At 45.6% G+C, this 18,697-nt stretch overlaps 1 protein-coding gene across 1 annotated transcript in view; it reads right to left on the bottom strand.

Moving 5' to 3' along the window:
- The window catches only part of KCNMB2 (potassium calcium-activated channel subfamily M regulatory beta subunit 2), a 134,206-nt gene extending 117,051 nt beyond the window's left edge, over positions 1 to 17,155 (bottom strand). The window contains exons 1-2 of the mRNA XM_030217180.1: positions 17,049 to 17,155; positions 16,047 to 16,911 (exon numbers count right to left, since the gene is read on the bottom strand). The gene's annotated coding sequence lies outside the window, so the exon portion shown is untranslated. The remainder of the gene's footprint in view (positions 1 to 16,046; positions 16,912 to 17,048) is intronic.
- Positions 17,156 to 18,697: the final 1,542 nt, after the last annotated feature.

Below are 18,697 nucleotides of genomic sequence, written 5' to 3'. Positions count from 1 at the left end.
GAATCTGTCCAAACCTCCCTTAAACTCCATAAGGCCAGCTGCTGTCACTATGTTCTCCGGCAACGAGTTCCAGAGTCCAAGTACATGCTGAGTACTACGTACGGCCTATTTTAAACACAAATAGGTGCCTACATCTCTGTATAAGATACTGGTGTGAGTGGCAGGTGCAAACATTTATACCAGCCCTAGAGCCAATATTAGCCAAGCGTGCACATAAATGACAGTATTTATAATACAGGGCAGGGGTGGGCAACCACGGTCCTCGACGGCCACAGTCCAGTTGGGTTTTCCAGATTTATACAATGAATATGCATGAGACTGATTTGCATGTACTGCTTCCCTTGTATGCAAATAGATCTCATGTATATTCACTGTATTGTGGCCCTGAAGGACCATGATTGCCCACCCCTGATCTAGGGACACGCTTGTACAATCCGTTGCCAGAGAATGCACTAAAAGCAGTTAGCTTAGCGGAGTTTAAAAAACAAGATTTGTATGGCTTCCTAAAGGAAAAGTCCATAGACCATTATTAAAATGGACTTGGGGAAAATCCACTGCTTATTTCTAGGATAAGCAGCATAAAATGTATTATATTGTTTTGGGATCTTGTCAGGTAGTTGTGACCTGGATTGGCCACTGTTGGAAGCAGGATGCTGGACTTGATGCACCTTCGGTCTGTCCCAGTGTGGCAATACTTATATACTTATGCCATGTTTCCCAAACTCCAGCTTTGTGCACACCCACTGGCAACGTGTGCACCATCATTTCAAAGCAGGTACTTTTGCACTGGGAAGTATTTTGCAAGAGGTTGTTTATGTGCCTCTGTGGTTGCATTCACTTATAAATGACTAGCACAGTCCTTCCCAACCTAGTCATCGGGCACACGAGGAGGGGCATAATCGAACGCGAACGCCCATCTCCATGGGCGCCTATGTCCGAGAACGGGTACGTGAAGGGGCGGGACAGACCGTATTTTGGAAAGAAATGGGCGTCCATCTTTTTTTTCGATAATACGGTTTGTGCCGGGCAAATGCATCGGATTTGTGTGGATTTGAGCTGGGCGGTATCGTTTTTCAGCGATAATGGAAACCGAAGGCGCCCAGCGCAAAAACGAACAAATCCAAGGCATTGGGTCGTGGGAGGGGCCAGGATTCATAGTGCACTGGTCCCCCTCACATGCCAGGACACCAATCGGGCACCCTAGGGGGCACTTGTAAAAAGTAAAAAAAAAAAATTAAATACCTCCCAAGTCCATAGCTCCCACCCCTTGGGTGCTGAGCCCCTCAAATCCCCCCCCAAACCCACTGCCCACAACTCTACACCATTACCATAGCCCTTATGGCTGAAGGGGGGCACCTACATGTGGGTACAGCGGGTTTTGGGGATGGTTTGGAGGGCTCCCATTTACCACCACAAGTGTAATAGGTAGGGGGGGATGGGCCTGGGTCCACCTGCCTGAAGTGCCCTGCACCCATTAACAACTGCTCCAGGGACCGACATACTGCCGTGGCATACATGCTGGAAAAAAAAGTTCTTAAAGTTTGTTATTTTATGGTGGGAGGGGGTTAGTGACCACTGGGGGGGTCAGGGGTGGTCATGTGGTCATTTAGGGTACCTGTTCGTGAAAAAAAAGGGTAAAAAAAAATGACCCAAATTCACGGTAAAAATACCTTTCTTTTTTCGATTATCGGCTGAGGACGCCCATCTCTCCTCGGCCGATAACCACGCCTCCGACACGCCCCCGCCAAATTTGCCTGTTTCCGCGACAGATTGCAGTTGAAGACGCCCAAAATCGGCTTTCGATTATACCGATTTGGGTGCCCACGGGAAAAAGGCGTCCATCTCCCGATTTGGATCAAAATCTGGGCGCCCATCACTTTCGAAAATAAGGCGGACAGTCTCATTAGGTTTTTGGGATATCCACAATGACTATGCATGACAATGAGATTTGCATGCACAGCTTCAACTGCATGCAAATATGTATATTCATTATAGATAGCCCGAAAATCTAGGTGTGCACCGAGGACTGGGTTGGGAATGGTGGACTAACATATCCCAAAGTGGGGGTGTACTTTACTGCTCAACATGCACATCCCCTTATAAAATTAGCCTCATTGTGTGCAGCCAAAAGCTGGTACATCAAACAGCCCTAAAGTGTTCAGGGAATTGGAGGAATAAACTGCACCAACCAAAGGGACACGCAAAGGTCAAAGAGAATATCAGTTTAAAAAAAACATTCAAGACAGAAGACAAAAGTAATTAATACAGCTGAGGTAAAACTAAATCCGAAGTGTTTCATTAGACGAGGCACGATGAAAAGTAAGAAAATCCCCAGTTACAAATGTGCAGACTGGAGGACTGAGAACACATGAAAAACCTTACAGACAATGCAAGTCTCAACATGTCCTCCTGAAACAAAGACCCTTCTCTATGGCAGCTGAATCAGATCTCAATACCAAAGTTCCCTCGGAAAAACCGTCTCCTAAGGAACATCACACAAGCAAAATCAAAGAGACCGATATTCAGCTGGCAACAGGCAGCGCTTTTACTGTCCACTGTTGACATTAAACCTGAATTTTCAATGCCAGGCCATTTGTGGCGACCGGCACTGAATTTTTTTTTTTTTTAATTTTAGCCACTAAAAGGTTAAGAGCCCTTTTACTAAGGCATGCCTAGAAGTGGCCTGCGCTGGTAGTGGTGCATGTTTTGGACACACGCAGGTCCATTGTTCAGCGCGCCTAGGAAAAACGGCGCTTTTTTTGTGGCCAAAAATAGATGTGTGGAAAATTAAAACCAGCGTGCGTCCATTTTCGGCCTGAGACCTTACCGCCACCCGTTGACTTAGCGGTATGGTCTCACTCGCTAACTGGGCGGTAAGTGGCCAGTGCGCACAAACTGCCGATTACCACCGGGTAAGTATTTTCTACTGTGTGTTTTGGGCGCACATCAAAAATGGAATTACTGCCTGAGGCATGTGGTAGCTCCAATTTGGCATGTGTTGGACGCGCGTAGGCAGCTTCGTGCCTTAGTAAAAGGGCTCCTTAATCAGCTATGCCGATATTCAGTTAACTGGTTAACGTTTTAGCAGTTAAAGATAGGAGAGCTATTTATGTGGTCCTATTTGACCACTAAACTTATCCAGTTAGGCGATAACCAGTTATTTCCCGCTGAATATTAGGGGGTTAGATGTCGAGAACGGCGTAAAAAAAGGCGAGGCGGTGGGGGCGGTCCGCCCCGGGTGCACGCCGCTGGAGGGGTGCAGAGAGCAGCCGCGTGCCTGTTGGCTCCGCTGGTTCCCTGCTCCCTCTGCCCTGGAATCGGTTACTTCCTGTTCCGGGGCAGAGGGAGCAGGGAGCCAGTGGAGCCGAGAGCTGCACGGCTGCTCCCAGCAGCTAAGAATGCACCCGGGGGGGGGGGGGGGGGGTTGATGCACCGGGGAAGGGGAGCATCGGCGATCCGCCCCGGGTGGCAGCCGACCTACGATCGTCATTGGATGTTGATATGCTATTTAACCGGTCAGCGGCTATGTCTGGCCAGTTAAATAGCTTTGAATATCAGTGTGGGGAGGGGGTGGGGGAGGAAGTAAAGCACCTAGGAGGTAATTCTAGAACACTGAATGCCTGTCTGCACCCTGTTCTATAAAGGAAAGTTTGCATCTTCTTTTCTTTACAGAAGGGCAGGTAGCCATAGAGTCAGTGGTGTGCTGGAGCGGGCTCTCACGGTCTCATGAGAGCCTTTTGTTAAGTTTTTAAGAATTTTGGAGGCCGGTTGTCAAGGTAGCTCCCCCCCCCCCCCCCGACACGGCTACTTTAATAACTAGCTCCAAAAACGTGAGCTCCGGCCCCTTCTTGAATTCTCTTTTGTTCTGCTGGTGGGGATGCCGAGCCCCGCCAGCCAAGTAAATCGACTGCTGCTGCCTCCTGCTATGTTTCCAGCTCTGAGCAGCAGGCTGGGACTTCTCAAGTCCCAGCTTGCTGCTCAGAGCCAGAAACAAGCATCGGGGAATGGTGGCAGTCCATTTATTGGCTGGTGGGGCTCGGCATCCCTGCCAGCAAAGGTATGCCTAACATGCCCACACACGGGGGAGGGAGAAGCATGCGTTGCCCCCCCCCCCCGCCCAGTCCCACCCCTGGACCCCCAAATTGCAGGCAGACTAGGTGGCCACCTAGGGCAGCATAACTTAGGGAGTGGCATTGGTGCTTGGTCTCAGGTTCCCTCCCTCCCTCCTCAACGAGGTCTTCAGGCCTTACCTCCCTTCCTCCGGGGCAGCCACATAGCAGTTGGCAGTTATAGAAAATGCATGGTGGCCAGTATGGGGCATTGTGCATCTGCACATGTTCAAGGCCAACAGGCTCCCGTCCTTTCAGAAATGGGAAGTTTCAAAGCCCTCTGCCTGCCACAATATATCTTCTATAGCTGCCAACTGCTGAGTCACTGACCTGGAGGAAGGGAAGTAAGACCTGAACTCCTCATGGGGAAGGGTGGGAGAGAGCAAGGGAATGAAGGAACGAGAGAGGTACTGGAGTCCATAGAAAGGGTTAAGGGTGGAAGAGAGAGATGCTGGAGACCAAGGGGGGAGGGGAGTAGGGAAAGAGAGGGAGAGAAGTTGGACACCATGTGGAAGGAGAGGGCCTTGAGCTGTGAGATGTCCCTTGGTGGTAGAGTGGGGCACATGGTGGATGAGGTGTCACATGGGTGGGGGGGGGGGGGGGGGGGGGGTAGTGCATGGCTGAAGGTTTGTCTAGGGAATCAGGTACCCTTGGGTAGACCCTGCTGTCATGAATATGCTTTGATTAGTTTTTTTTTTTCCACAAGGATTGTTATCCTTTGTTCCGTTAAAAAAGGTCTGTCTGTGTTAATGTTCAAGTTTAGCAGGCATGGGAAGTGGAATGATATGCTGATGAAAATTCCGAGGAGATTTTAGAAATGGAAGTTCAAATTCCTTTCATGCCAATACCCTGTATGACCTTGGATGAAAGATTAGGCATGCCTACGTCTCAATTTACCCAACTGCAACTGGGTAACCATAGTAATAACACTCTTCCTTCTTTCATTAATGCCTTCGGAAGCTTTCACTGTCTGAGCTACCAGCGTTCTGCTAGTCTGTCTGCATCGGTGAGGTGAGGATTTAAATTAGAAAGCACACTGGCTTCTCATATCTCTCCTAGAGGCAACACCTAGCCAGATGGGTTTTCAGGATTACCACAACGAGTGTATACGGGATAAATTTGCAGAGGGCAGGGATCCTTTATATGCAAAGATGTCTTGTTCATATTTATTGTGGTAATCCTAAAAATCCGACTGGCAACGTTTGCCTCCAGGAGAAGGTGGATGAGCACTGTGTTAGGGTACTTAGAAGTGATATAAACCTAAATAACTATTATTCTCTCTGCAGACCCTAGCTACACAGCCCTTCCCAACAAGAAATGCCACGAAGTATTACCGTGGCAATAACACGATTTGACACATTGTCGAGGCACCAGAAGTCTGCTCAGTGAGATGCAGCGTCAAAGAGCAGGTCTGTTTCATAGAACGTAGGACCTCATGCGTGGAATTTAAGGGGGCTCGATTCATGCTCTTTTTGCTTCCTCGTGTATGGCCAGTATTAAAAGTCACTTAAAAAGTAGTCCATTTGTTCTCAATTAAAAACGAACTATCGCCCACTCACCATGGCGCTGCTTTGTTGCTATTTAGAAAGAATAAATCGAGCTTCTATGTTCGGAGAAGGCAACGAGAAAACCAAGAGTGACAATTAATCTTAATGCTTTCTTGGTCTGTCAAGTACACAGTACTGGTGACCAGAATGGACAAGGAGGAGGGATAACTGGGGTAGGAGGCTTATAGAAGCACCTTATTGGTGCCCTGCATGCAGGGAAGTAGGTCTAAAAACAGTCTTTTTAAAAATCTCAACTGGCTTAAAGCAACGATGGGCTGGCTACTGTTCAATTTATGATTGGATTAAGAGTCCCATTTCTCACTAAAAATCTTTGAAAATGGACAGCCTATCAGAAACACGGGAGCCCATCTGGCTTGCCTTATCACAGTTGCACAGTTGGTTGCAAAACTGTCAAAATGCATTGAGGTCTCATAGCTTAGATCCTTGGTGCTGGTGATGTGGGGGGGGGGGGGGGGGGGAGAGTGAAGGCTGTTAATGAGAGTCCTTGGTGAAATATCCCTAACTTTACCCTACCCGTCTCAGAAACTTTGAAAATTTTAGGAGCTACAATTGATCGAAACCTTACATTAGAAAACCATGCGAAAAACACAACAAAGAAAATGTTTTGTTCAATGTGGAAGCTCAAAAGAATTAAACCTTTCTTCCCAAGACAAGGGAAACGGGACTTGATATACCACCTTTCTGAGGTTTTTGCAACTACATTCAAAGCGGTTTACATATATTCAGGTACTTATTTTGTACCAGGGGCAATGGAGGGTTAAGTGACTTGCCCAGAGTCACAAGGAGCTGCAGGGGGAATTGAACTCAGTTCCCCAGGATCAAAGTCCACTGCACTAACCACTAGGCTACTCCTCCACTCTAGAAGCATTCTGCAGACTGGTTCAATCATTGGTATTATGCCAGCTAGACTATTGCAATGCTATATCTGTGCTGGGTGCAGAGAACAAATTATCAAAAAACTCCAAACTGCACAAAACATGGCAGCCAGACTCATATTTGACAAAATGAAATATGAAAACGCCAGTCCCCTATGAGAAAAACTACATTGGCTTCCATTAAGAGAGCGCATTGCCTTCAAAGTTTGCACCGTTGCTCATAAGATCATACACGGTGAAGCTCTGGGGTATATGTCAGACCTTATCGACCTACCAACCAGGAACTCTGCTCATCTCGTACATTCCTGAATCTCCACTATCCCAACTGTAAGGGATTGAAATATAAACTAACATAAGCATCTAGCTTCTCCTACATATGCACGCAAACTTGGAATGAATTACCAAAATCCATAAAAATAACCCACAACTTAGTGAATTTCCGTAAATGATTGAAAACCTATTTATTTAAGAAAGCTTACAATAATAATCCATCCTAAATGCCAATTAACAATTGTACCTATGCAAATGTATTCATTAAGCCTTAATTGTTTTTTGCTAAAGTATCTTGATTTGTAGTTTTTAATGTTCCTAATTGTTCAAGTTAGTCTTTTACGAACGAAATTAACCTAATACCTTTCAATTCTTATTATAAGTTAAACTTTCCTTCATGTAACCAAAATCACTCTGTATCCTCTACCTTAACTATGTATTTCTCTTCTCCGGAACTGGTATTCACCATTTACGGATCTATGAAAGCCACATTGAGCCTGCAAATAGGTGGGAAAATGTGGGATACAAATGTAAAATAAATAAATAAATAAATAAAGGGAAGGTGAGTGGAGGAGTGGCCTAGTGGTTAGGGTGGTGGACTTTGGTCCTGAGGAACTGAGTTTGATTCCCACTTCAGGCACAGGCAGCTCCTTGTGACTCTGGGCAAGTCACTTAACCCTCCATTGCCCCATATAAGCCGCATTGAGCCTGCCATGAGTGGGAAAGCGCGGGGTACAAATGTAACAAATGTGACCTGTGTGGTTGGATCTCTGAGAAAGGGGCATGAGAATTGTATGAGAGAGATATTATAAAATGTAAACGTTTGGAAATTGAGATAAGTTCCATTGTAACATCCTATATAATAAAACTCACCCTCAACGTTCTGAGGACAGTGACGTCAGTGTCACTTCCTTCGGGTTCGAAGGGTTCATGGTGGTGAAGCCACCGAAATCACTGTCTCTGGGCCCCGCGGCCCCGCCTTCACGTCAAATGTGATGACGTCGAGGGCGAAGCAATGGCGTCACAGAGCGAGGGCAGAGCAATGGCGTCTGTGGCTTCACGACTCAGGAGATGAAGGTGGCGTGCGTTCACGAGGTGCGGAGCAATGGCGGTCAGTGGCTTCACAACGCCGAAGGGGTGGGTAGGGAGGGGGGGTTCAGGAGGAAAACCTTGCTAGTGCCCGTTTCATTTGCTCCAGAAACGGGCATGTTTTACTAGTACTTTATATGGTTGATATTTTGCCGTTATCAAGCAATACTGTCCTATGCCTGGAGTTATGTATCAATTGAAATGCTATGTTATTTTCCAATGATCTGTAGTTTTATGTTTGTTGATGCTGGTGAATAAAAAGAGATTAAAAAAAAAAAAGTCAAGCAGCACCTCTTCATTTACATATATCAAAGGTTGGGTTGGGGGTGGGGGCGGAGGAGGGGCAATGGACTCAAAATCTGCCTGTGGACCCCTTCACCCCTTCAGGAGGGGACTGCTCCTTCTACTCATCATTTGCCAGCAAATTCTTGATAAACAGTCAAGGATTCATATCTCTCAATCTTCACTGTTTCTGTATGTCTAAGGTAGGCCTTGCCCTTGTGTATCTCCCACCTCACTGGGAAGAGAGGGGCAGGAGATGCAGAGGGAGAGATATCAGCTTACAGAGAAGAAAGAATTAGAAAAGAAAAACACGAAAAACCTTCAACCATTGCTTGGGCTCTTATTCTGAATTTACAAATGAAAAGAACGTCTGCTTTTCCAACAAATCTCGTTGGGGAGCTATTCTGTCTCTTTATCATTTGATCTCTTTGATTTAACCTGTTAAATCTTTCCTTTTTTTTTTTTTTTTTTTGCCAATACCAGGGCACATGCCATGAGTTCAGGGAGTCACTATCCAAGTGTCTCAGGTGCATTGAACCCCTCGCACTAAAGTGGTTTCTTCAGCAGCAAAACAATATGTAAGAACCCCAAATCCTTTCCTCTTCACTGCTGGTAGGAACACAAAATTTAGAACTTACAGTCTGGGATGTGAAGACTAACTGTGTGGGCACCGGCAGACTTTTTTTCCCATATGAATATATACCCTCAGATTTCTTAGTTTAGAAAAGGAAGATAATGGATGGGGATGGGACTTGATATACCACTTTTCTGTGGTTACAATCAAACCAGTTTACATATTATTTTTATACCTGGGGCAATGGGGGGGGGGGGGGGGGGGTTAAGTGACTTCCCCAGAGTCACAAGGAGCTGCAGTAGGAATTGAACCCAGTTCCCCACGTTCTCAGGCCACTGCACAAAGCTAATAAAAATTCATAATTTGGGTTTGGTTTTAATACAATGATAACAATTTAGAGGTCAATATTCAAAGCAATTTAATTGACCAGAAATGGCTCCTGGCCAATTAAATCACCTGCTCGGGGCTAACCACTAATTTTCAGCAGCGTATAACCGGTTAGTGCTGCAGAAACTGACTGGTTAGTGTTGAACTTAAAACTGGCTATTTTGGGGGCGTTCCGGGGCGGAATCAGCACTTGGCCAGTTAAGTGCCAATATTCAGCACTTGGCCACAGTAACTGCTTAACTTGGAGCACATATAAAAGTCAGTTTTTATGCAGTGTCCCATAGCTGGTTAAGTGCTGAATACTGCACTTAACTGGCTACAGCACAGCCAGTTCCGACAACCCGGAAATTCAATGCCAAAGCTCTGACATAGCATCTAACTACCACAGACGGCTGAGGGGAGATATGATTGAGGTCTACAAAATCCTGAGTGGTATAGAATGAGTAGAAGTAAATCGATTTTTTACTCGTTCCAAAAATACAAAGACTAGGGGACACTCTAGGAAGTTACACGGAAATACTTTTAAAACAAATGGGAAATATTTTTTCACTCAACTAATAGTTAAGCTCTAGAACTCTTTGCTGGAGGATGTGGTAACAGCGGTTAGTGTATCTGGGTTTTAAAAAAGTTTGGACAAATTCCTGGAGGCAAAATCCATAGTCTGCTATTGAGACAGACATGGGAAGCAACTGCTTGCCCTGGGATTTGTAGCATGGAATGTCGCTACTCCTTGAGATTCTGCATGGAATCTTGTCACTCTTTAGGATTCCAGAATCTTGCTATTCTTTGGGGTTCTAAATGGAATGTCGCTACTCCTTGAGATTCTGCATGGAATCTTGTCACTCTTTAGGATTCCAGAATCTTGCTATTCTTTGGGGTTCTACATGGAATGTCGCTACTCCTTGAGATTCTGCATGGAATCTTGTCACTCTTTAGGATTCCAGAATCTTGCTATTCTTTGGGGTTCTACATAGAATGTTGCTACTATTTGAGTTTCTGCCAGGTACTTGTGACCTGGCTTAGCCACTGTTTGGAAAACAGGATACTGGGCTAGATGGACCATTGGTCTGATCCAGTATGGCTACTCTTATGTTCTTATGTTCACATAAAGACAGAAAAGAGGTAGGCTGTAACATTACTAATATTTGTTGTTTTTTTAATGATTCTGAATGCTATTGTGTTGGTCAGTCACAGGGTCATTAATCTGAAACTGTTTTTACCTCACAGCAAGGAAGTTCAACCCTGGACTTGCAGATAGCGCAGGAAAGGGCTGCCAGCCACTGAAGAAATGCCTCAGACCCTGCGCTAACAGGTCTGCAAAGACTCCTCTCTCTCCCCCCCCCCAACTCCATTCTGAGACCATTCCCCTCCCCCATCCTACTCTAATTCTGTCTCTTCTCCCCCTGCCTCCTGACATGGCTCTTAATTATTTTGTACACTGCTCACTAATGGGTTCATTTTCCAAAGACAAAAACATTTAAAAAGTGGCATAAAGCAGCATTGGCCAAAACGTACAAATCGCCATTTTCGAAACCTATGTTGCAGACGTTAATCTATGCAGTTTGTCTGCAGTGCAGCCAAATCACAAGGCAGCACGTTGGGGGCAGGCTTAGGGTGTTCCAGGTTTAATGTCAACAGTGAACAGTAAAAGCGCTGCCTGTTGCCAGCTGAATATCGGTCTCTTTGATTTTACTTGTGTGATGTTCCTTAGGAGATGGTTTTTCTACCATAATGGAACAAAACCAAAATGTCCAGGACTAAAACTAAGGAGTTTTGAGCTAGACCTGTATTAATAACAACTAGGCCACAAAAAAGCGCCACAAACGACCGGATGACCACTGGAAGAATAAAGGAATGACCCCCCTTATTCCACCAGTGGTCAATGATCCTCTCCCACCCCCTAAAGATGTGAATGAAACAGTACATACCAGCCTCTATGACAGTGTCAGATGTTATGGCCAGTCCTATTAGAGCAGCAAACAGGCCCCTGGAGTAGCCTAGTGGTCGGTGCAGTGCACTGTCGAGAAGGAGACTCAGGCCCATAATCCCCTCTAACCAGGGCCGCCGAGAGACTAGGCCAGGCCCAGGGCAAGGCTGCCCTGCCTCCGCCCTCCCACCGCTGCCGCCCCCTGTCGCTCCCCCCGCCGCTGCCGCCCCCATCGCTCCCCCCGCCGCTGCAGTCCGCGGTCTCACCTGCCTGCCTCCACGACTCCGGGCCCCCTGCATTCAAGGCAGCAATCGCACATCGCCTCTCTTCTGGCCTTCCCTCCCTGTGTCTCGCCCTCGTCTGATGTAACTTCTGGTTTCCGCGAGGGCGGGACACAGGGAGGGAAGGCCCGAAGGGAGGCGATCTGTGACTGCCGCTTCGAATGCAGGGGGCCCGGAGACGAAGAGGCAGGCAGGTGAGACCAGGACCTGCAGCGTTGGTGGCCTCCCCCCTGCCCCCCCCCCTCAGTGGCCCTGCCTCTAACACTTGTGGTGGAAAGTATGAGCCTTCCAAAACTCACCAAAAACATACTGTACCCACATATAGGTGACACCTGGAAGCCTTAAGTGCTATTATAGTGGTGTACAGTTGGGTACAATAGGTTTTTGGTGGGTTTTGGAGGGCTCACTATACAATATAAGGGAGCAATGGTGGGGATGTGTACCCGGGACCTTTTATGCAAAATCCACTGCAGTGCCCCCTAGGGTGCCCCGCTGCTCTGCTGGGATGTCTGTGTGGCCAGTCTACTAAGAATGCTGGCTCCTCCTATATCCCTATGGCTTTGGATTTGTTTTTTTTTCAAAAATGGACCAAACAGATAGACGCAGAGCATAAAAACATCTAGGAAGTGGCCATTAAAAAAAAAAAAAGACAGACATTTTGCTGTTTCGAAAATTGCTATATCGCCACTTGGATCCAAAGTCGGACAGGTATTATATCAAAAATGCCCCTCTAGGTCTTTTCTGAGGCAACAGCAAGTCATTTCCATGCCCCTTTTGGTGTCTATACTTTATAATTATCTCCGATTTAATACACCTAATAATGATCTGTGGCAATAGCTAACGTCTGATACTTAGCTCTGAAGCCTGAAAATGATAGATGATTGTTCATGGCTGCTGGGCACTGAAAATCTGTCTGCAACCTGACTTCACATTCCTTTTCGGAGCGGGGTTGGATTATAATCTCTTGGTTAACAGTTGCAATGTTTGTACCTGCATAATAGTCTTGTCATAAGAGTTCTCAACAAGCCACAGCCCTTGTACTGACACTTCTTTCTGGTTTTGTCTGCAGTTTCCCTCTGGGCCTTTCAGCTCCTACTGGGGTGACTAGTTATTCTTCCCCTCCCAGCTAACACGGCCATCACGTCATCAAACCCTTTCCAGGAACGACTGACCACTGGTTTCCAAACCGGTCCTGGGGGACCTCCTAGCCAGTCTGTTTCTAAGGATGTCCAAAATGAATATTCATGATATAGGTTTGCATGCACTACCTCCATTCCATGCATAAACAATTTTTTTTAATGAATATTCAGTATGGATATCTAGAAAACTAGACTGGCTGGTATATATGACCCTGATATTCAGAAAATATTGGGGGGGGGGGGGGTCCTTTTACTAAGTGGCGGTAAGCCCAATGTGGGCTTACCACTCGCTATACGGGAAGCACCGCTGGGCTACTGCAGCGGTCCGACGGTACTTCCCACCCCTAGGGCGCCGTCGTTTCCAGTGCTACAAAAATGTATTTATTTTTGTAGTGCCAGAGTGTACCCGGTGGTAATCGGGCAGTGCCAAGCGCTGCCCGGTTACCGCCGGGTTAACACGGGAGCCCTCGCCGCCACCTCAAAGGGTTGCAGTAAAGGCTCCCTCCCCTGAAATGACCGCGTGGCAAGTGCTTTACTTGCCACCCGGCCATTTCCTGTAGGAAAGCAAGACTTCCCTTTTACCCGCTGCGGTAAAAGGGGGGCCTCGGCGCACGTGGAAAGCATGCGACCATGCCAGCGCCGGCCCCCTTTTGCCGCAGCTTGGTAAAAGGGGCCCTGAGCCCCTAAATTTATGCTTCTACGTTAGCCTTCTAAATGTATGCCCTATTTTCAGCCAGACTTAGAAGCAAAACTTTTCGGTTGAAAATTCATCTTCATTTAGGAGCTTAAAATTGTATGGGCTTGATATTCACCACTGCCAGAGTTAAACCCAGAAATTCAGTGCCGGGGCACGCCAGGGCACCGGCATTGAATTTCCAGGTTTGCAGAGCTGGTTAAGGACCCTGTTTACTAAGCCATGATGTAGGCACGCTAGTGTTTTTAGCACACGCTAAATGCTAGAGACGCCCTACGAATATAGGCGTGTGTTTTGGACTCGCACAGGTCCATTTTTCAGCGCACCTGCAAAAAAAGGCCTTTTTACGTGGCCGAAAATGGATGTGCGGGCAAAAGTAAAACCAGCAGCGTGCGTCCATTTCCGGCCTGAGACCTTACCGCCACCCCTTCACATAGCGGTAAGGTCTAATTGCGTTAACCAGGCATTAATCATCAGTGTGCACACACCGCCGATTATACCTGGTAAGCGCCGCACGGTAGAAAATTTCTAGCTCGTGTTTTGGATGCACATCAAAAATGGAATTACCGCCTGAGGCTCACGGTAGCTGGGTGGTCGTTCCAATTTGACGCCTACGCACCTTAGTAAAAGGGCCCCTTAACCAGCTATGGGGCACCGTATAAAGATAGGCCTGACTTTTGCGTAATCCTATTTATGAAGTTACCCTGGCCAGTTAAATGCTGAATATTGGCACTTAACTGGCCGAGTGCTGACTCCGCCCTTGGAACGCCCCCAAAATAGTCAGTTTTCAGTTCGGCGCTGACCAATTATTTACAGTGGTGATGACTGTTAACGACTGGTAAAATCACTTTGAATATTGACCCCCTATGCTCAAAGCCATTTGTTTGCCTCGATTTATAAGCCTAGAACTGAAAATCAGTGCTAAGCTCCTAACTTCTTTTCCCTCCTCTAAATCTGCCCTTCTACCACCCAGCTTTTCTGCTCCTAAATTTAAGAGTTAAGGGGGTCTTTTACAAAGGCGCGTTTTCATTTTTAGCATGCGCTAAATGCTAGAAACACCCATCTATTCCTTTGAGTGTCTGTAGCTTTTAGCATGTATTTATTTTTACCGTACGCTAAGAAAAGGACCCCTTGGTGAAATTCTGAGTAAAGATGCATTCCCTCAGCTCTAAAGTCAGTTAGCAAAGAGGTCAATTTATGAGCATAACTCTCAAAGTTAGGATGCAGAAATCCTTTGGATATTGGACCCTGCGTGAATACCAATATCTATATGGTTCCACGGAATCTTAGCGGAGATTGGGTGGCGATGCCAGTAATTGGGAAACAAAATGGGAGCTGGGCAGACTTCTATGCCCTGATCATGACTGAATAGATAGGGATGGGCTGGAGTGTAAATTTTAAGGGGCTTTGACATTAGCTTCAGAACTTAGTACAAGAAGAGTGCTGGGCAGACTTCTACGGTCTGTGCCCTGAGAAAGGCAAGGACAAATCAAACTCTGGTATACATATAAAGTATCACATACCATGTAAAATGAGTATCTTGTTGGGCAGACTGGATGGACCGTACAGGTCTTTATCTGCCCTCATTTAATATGTAACTATGTTACTCTTTGGGGTTCTACACGGAATGTAGCTACTAACTGGGATTCCGGAATCTTGAAACTCTTTAGGATTCCAGAATCTTCAGAACTTTTAGTACAAGAACAGTGCTGGGCAGACTTCTACGGTCTGTGCCCTGAGAAAGGCAAGGACAAATCATACTCGGGTATACATATAAAGTATCTTGTTGGGCAGACAGGATGGACCGTACAGGTCTTTATCTGCTGTCATTTACTATGTTACAGCATCTTCAGCTTGGCCTGAACACTAGAACCTGACCTTGGGAATCACAAATAGACCTTGCGCTATGGGTCATCGGGCTGGCCTACAATTAACTTCGGGGCCCCTTTTACTAAAGGATCGGTGTGTGGCAATAGGCTTCCCATGCGCCAATCTGTAACTACCGCCAGGAGCCCAGCGCTAGTTCCCAATCCCCAGTGCGCGCCATTTCCAGCGCCACAAAAATGTCTATTTTTGTAGCACTGGTCCTTACCAGGCTGTAATTGGGCAGCACTGTGCACTGTCTGGTTACTGCCAGGTTAGCACGGGAACCCTTACTGCCATCTCAATGGGTGGTGGTAAGTGCACCCGCCAAAATGGCCTGGTGGCCAGTGCTTCATTTACCTCATGGCCATTTCTTTTCCTGCAAAAAAGACAGTCCTTTACCCACTGCAGTAAAAGGGGGGGGGGGGGGGGGACTCAGAATTGTCAAAACCGCACGCCGATGCTAGCGCAGGCCCCTTTTTACCACAGCTTAGTTAAAGGACCCCTTTGAGCTGTTGCATGGCTCAGGTATCTCACATCAGCTCATTTACATACTCTTTCATCAGTTTACAAACATTTTTGCAATCCCAGTTTAATATCAATATTGAACTAGTCACTTTTTTTCTAATTAGCTATAAACTTTGTATTGTCCTTCATGTAGCTGTTATTATCTAATGCCTTTAATCTGAAAGCATGACTGCTATAAACTGCTTATTTTATTTCTGTGGTGATAGACTAATTTACATGGCAAGAAAACATGTCAAATCCTTTGCCCATAAAATACCTTTTACTTAAAACCTTTACTAAACAGTTAATACACCAATTACACTCTTTTTTTTTTTTTAGCTTCAATTATTAAATGTTAAAATAGCACGTTAACCTTGAGTCATAGAAGCTGCAGGTTAACAAGCTATCAGTTCTGTTCCTTTAATACACACAGTATCAACAATTTCTGTGTTAATAGCCAACCTCCGGTGAATCAAGTTACCTTAGCAGCAGTGGTCTGTGTATGGAGATTCAACCGTATCTGACAGAACGAATCTTTCCCTTTAATCTATATACTTGCAATTTTCACCTTTGGAAAAAAAAAAAGCAACGATCTATTTGCAAGTAAAAGCTTTTCCATAAGTCTTCTCTCTCAATTGGATTTTATTTTCCTTTGAACTTTTCTCGAAGTTCTAAGGGCATATTCCTGTCGATATGGAAGGAAACATTGACAGCTCATCGACTTTCTGACATTTTAGCAAAAAAATAAAAAAATCCAAACAAAAAAACCCAGACAAAATAATAAAAAAAAAACAAAAGCCAAACCAGTAACTGCTCTTCGTCCCCGAAAAAGTCAATAGAAAAACCTGATGGCAGAAAGAAGTATTTATTTTACAAAGCCCTTCTTTTTTTCACAGTTTCTAATGCTTCTCTTTCTCTGGGTGGTGGTGTTTAGACGTCCTTGGCAAGCTGAGCTGTACAAATGCTCCATGGACATTATGCTCATCCCCATTAACAGCAGCAAACTTCAGCCCTGCATTGGAGCAGTAACTTCCCCATCGGCTTTGTTCCTGGTTCAGGTCCAGACTTAAGTTAGCTTGTTGCTAATGTACACAAAAAAAGCACACACAGCTTGTGTCGATGGGAAACGTAGCCTTGATTTTCTGGGCTCGGGTTTAGGCAAACGTTCGCCTGCTTTTGTGCAAGTTGGAACACTGATCCAGTCAATCGTTTCCCAGATAGGTAAATGCAAAGAGAAGGTTTCTTAGAACACAGCCTTTACCTCGGAAAACACTGCAGCAACGCACGTAATGGGAGGCAGATGCGCGTCCAGGAGTCTCTTCGCTCGGCATTGTCTGGGCTGATTCCTGCAAAGAAGAGACACTTCATTTTTTCCCCCGCTCAGGTTTCTCCCGCTGATCTTTAACCTTTTTCCTTGGAGAGCACTTGTTTTTCTCAAATCATGCATAACCAAGGAGAAATTCCCCCCCTCCTCTCGGAATACCTTCTAAACCGAACAAGAAACACATTCCACACAGAAGAACGCACAAGCTCGTTCGTTCCTGTTAGTACAAACGAAAGCTTTTTGCTTCGGAGCAGAAATACATGATCCCTCCGGAGTCTGCTGCGAATCAATCTGTTTTTCCTATTTAAGAACGTAAGCGCTTATGAATTAGGAAGACACAAGAACGTGCAGATCTTATACGAGTCTCTGATTCATCAGGGAGTCTCCTTGGTAACTAGCTGTTCCCCTTGGACGATTCCTGTTATATCAGACCTCTCTAAATGTAAAGATAAGGTAGATTGTAAACAGAACCAGAAGCAAATGTGTTGACTTCATGTTTGTTTATCATTTATATATGTGTGTGTGTTATATATATATATATATATATATATATATATATATATATGTGTGTGTGTGTGTGTTATGTGTGTGTGTGTGTGTGTGTGTGTGTGTGTGTGTGATGCAAAACTGTGATATTCTGCGAGGAAACAATGTTACCAATGACCCTACATTTCATTTGTTTACCCATCTCTGACATTTTATGACATCTATTGCACTGTCCACAATTCTCTTCGGCATTCAAAACAAGTATGGCAGCCTACCCGGTTGTACAGATTTTTGCTTCTAATGATCAGTTTTGAACATTGGTAAACAGCAGAGGGGGGAGGGGAGGGGAGGGGCAACAGCTGTGTTCTGTCACGGTACTTAATTATCCATTTTCTACTCATCAAAACCCAGAATCTCTCTTCTCGGGGCTACAAATATGATACATCTGAGCCTAGAGACTGCTGAATGGAAACGTTTAAATGATACTGAATTTTTTTTTTTTTAATACAGTTTTTCTCTCTGATTTCTTGCATGGTCAGGAGGCATAGACAAATGTGTGGAGGGTGAGATAAATTGGAAGTCACCATATGATAGATGACAACATTTCTCTAACGTTATGTTATAGGAACTCTTTAAATTAATTAGTATGAACATTTGCGGTGTCCTTCAACTATACTGCCTTGTAAAAATGCTTACTGTGCCTTTAAGGTAACTCACCTTGAGCTACTACTGAAAGAGGTGCGAGCTGGATTCAAATCCCCTTCCCTTCCCTTGTCATATTTTTCACATTCTTCTGACTATAATATATAGTTTGAAGTGTATTAAAATACTTGTTTCACAGCTCTGCATGACATATTCTACATTTTTAGCATGAAAGAACAATTATAGAAATATTCCAAAAGTAATTCAAAAGAAAAAACTGAAAATGGAATGGCCGCTTACATAGTAACAGAGTAGATGATGGCAGAAAAAGACCTGCACGGTCCACCCAGTCTGCCCAAGATAAACTCATATGTGTATACCTTACCTTGATTTGTACCTGTCTTTTTCAGGGCACAGACTGTATAAGTCTGCCCAGCACTATCCCCGCCCCCCCAACCACCAGCCCCGCCTCCCACCACCGGCTCTGGCACAGACCTTATAAGTCTGCTCAGCACTATCCTCGCCTCCCAACCACCAGCCCCGCCTCCCACCACCAGCTCTGGTACAGACCGTATAAGTCTGCCCTCCCCTATCCTAGCCTCCCAACCACCAACCCCTCTTCCCCCCACCGGCTCCGCCACCCAATTTCAGCTAAGCTCCTGAGGATCCATTCCTTCTGC

The sequence above is a fragment of the Microcaecilia unicolor genome, chromosome 10, assembly GCF_901765095.1.
Source record: "Microcaecilia unicolor chromosome 10, aMicUni1.1, whole genome shotgun sequence".
Taxonomy (NCBI): Eukaryota; Metazoa; Chordata; class Amphibia; order Gymnophiona; family Siphonopidae; genus Microcaecilia; species Microcaecilia unicolor.
This window is presented reverse-complemented; position numbering and strand designations above follow the sequence as displayed.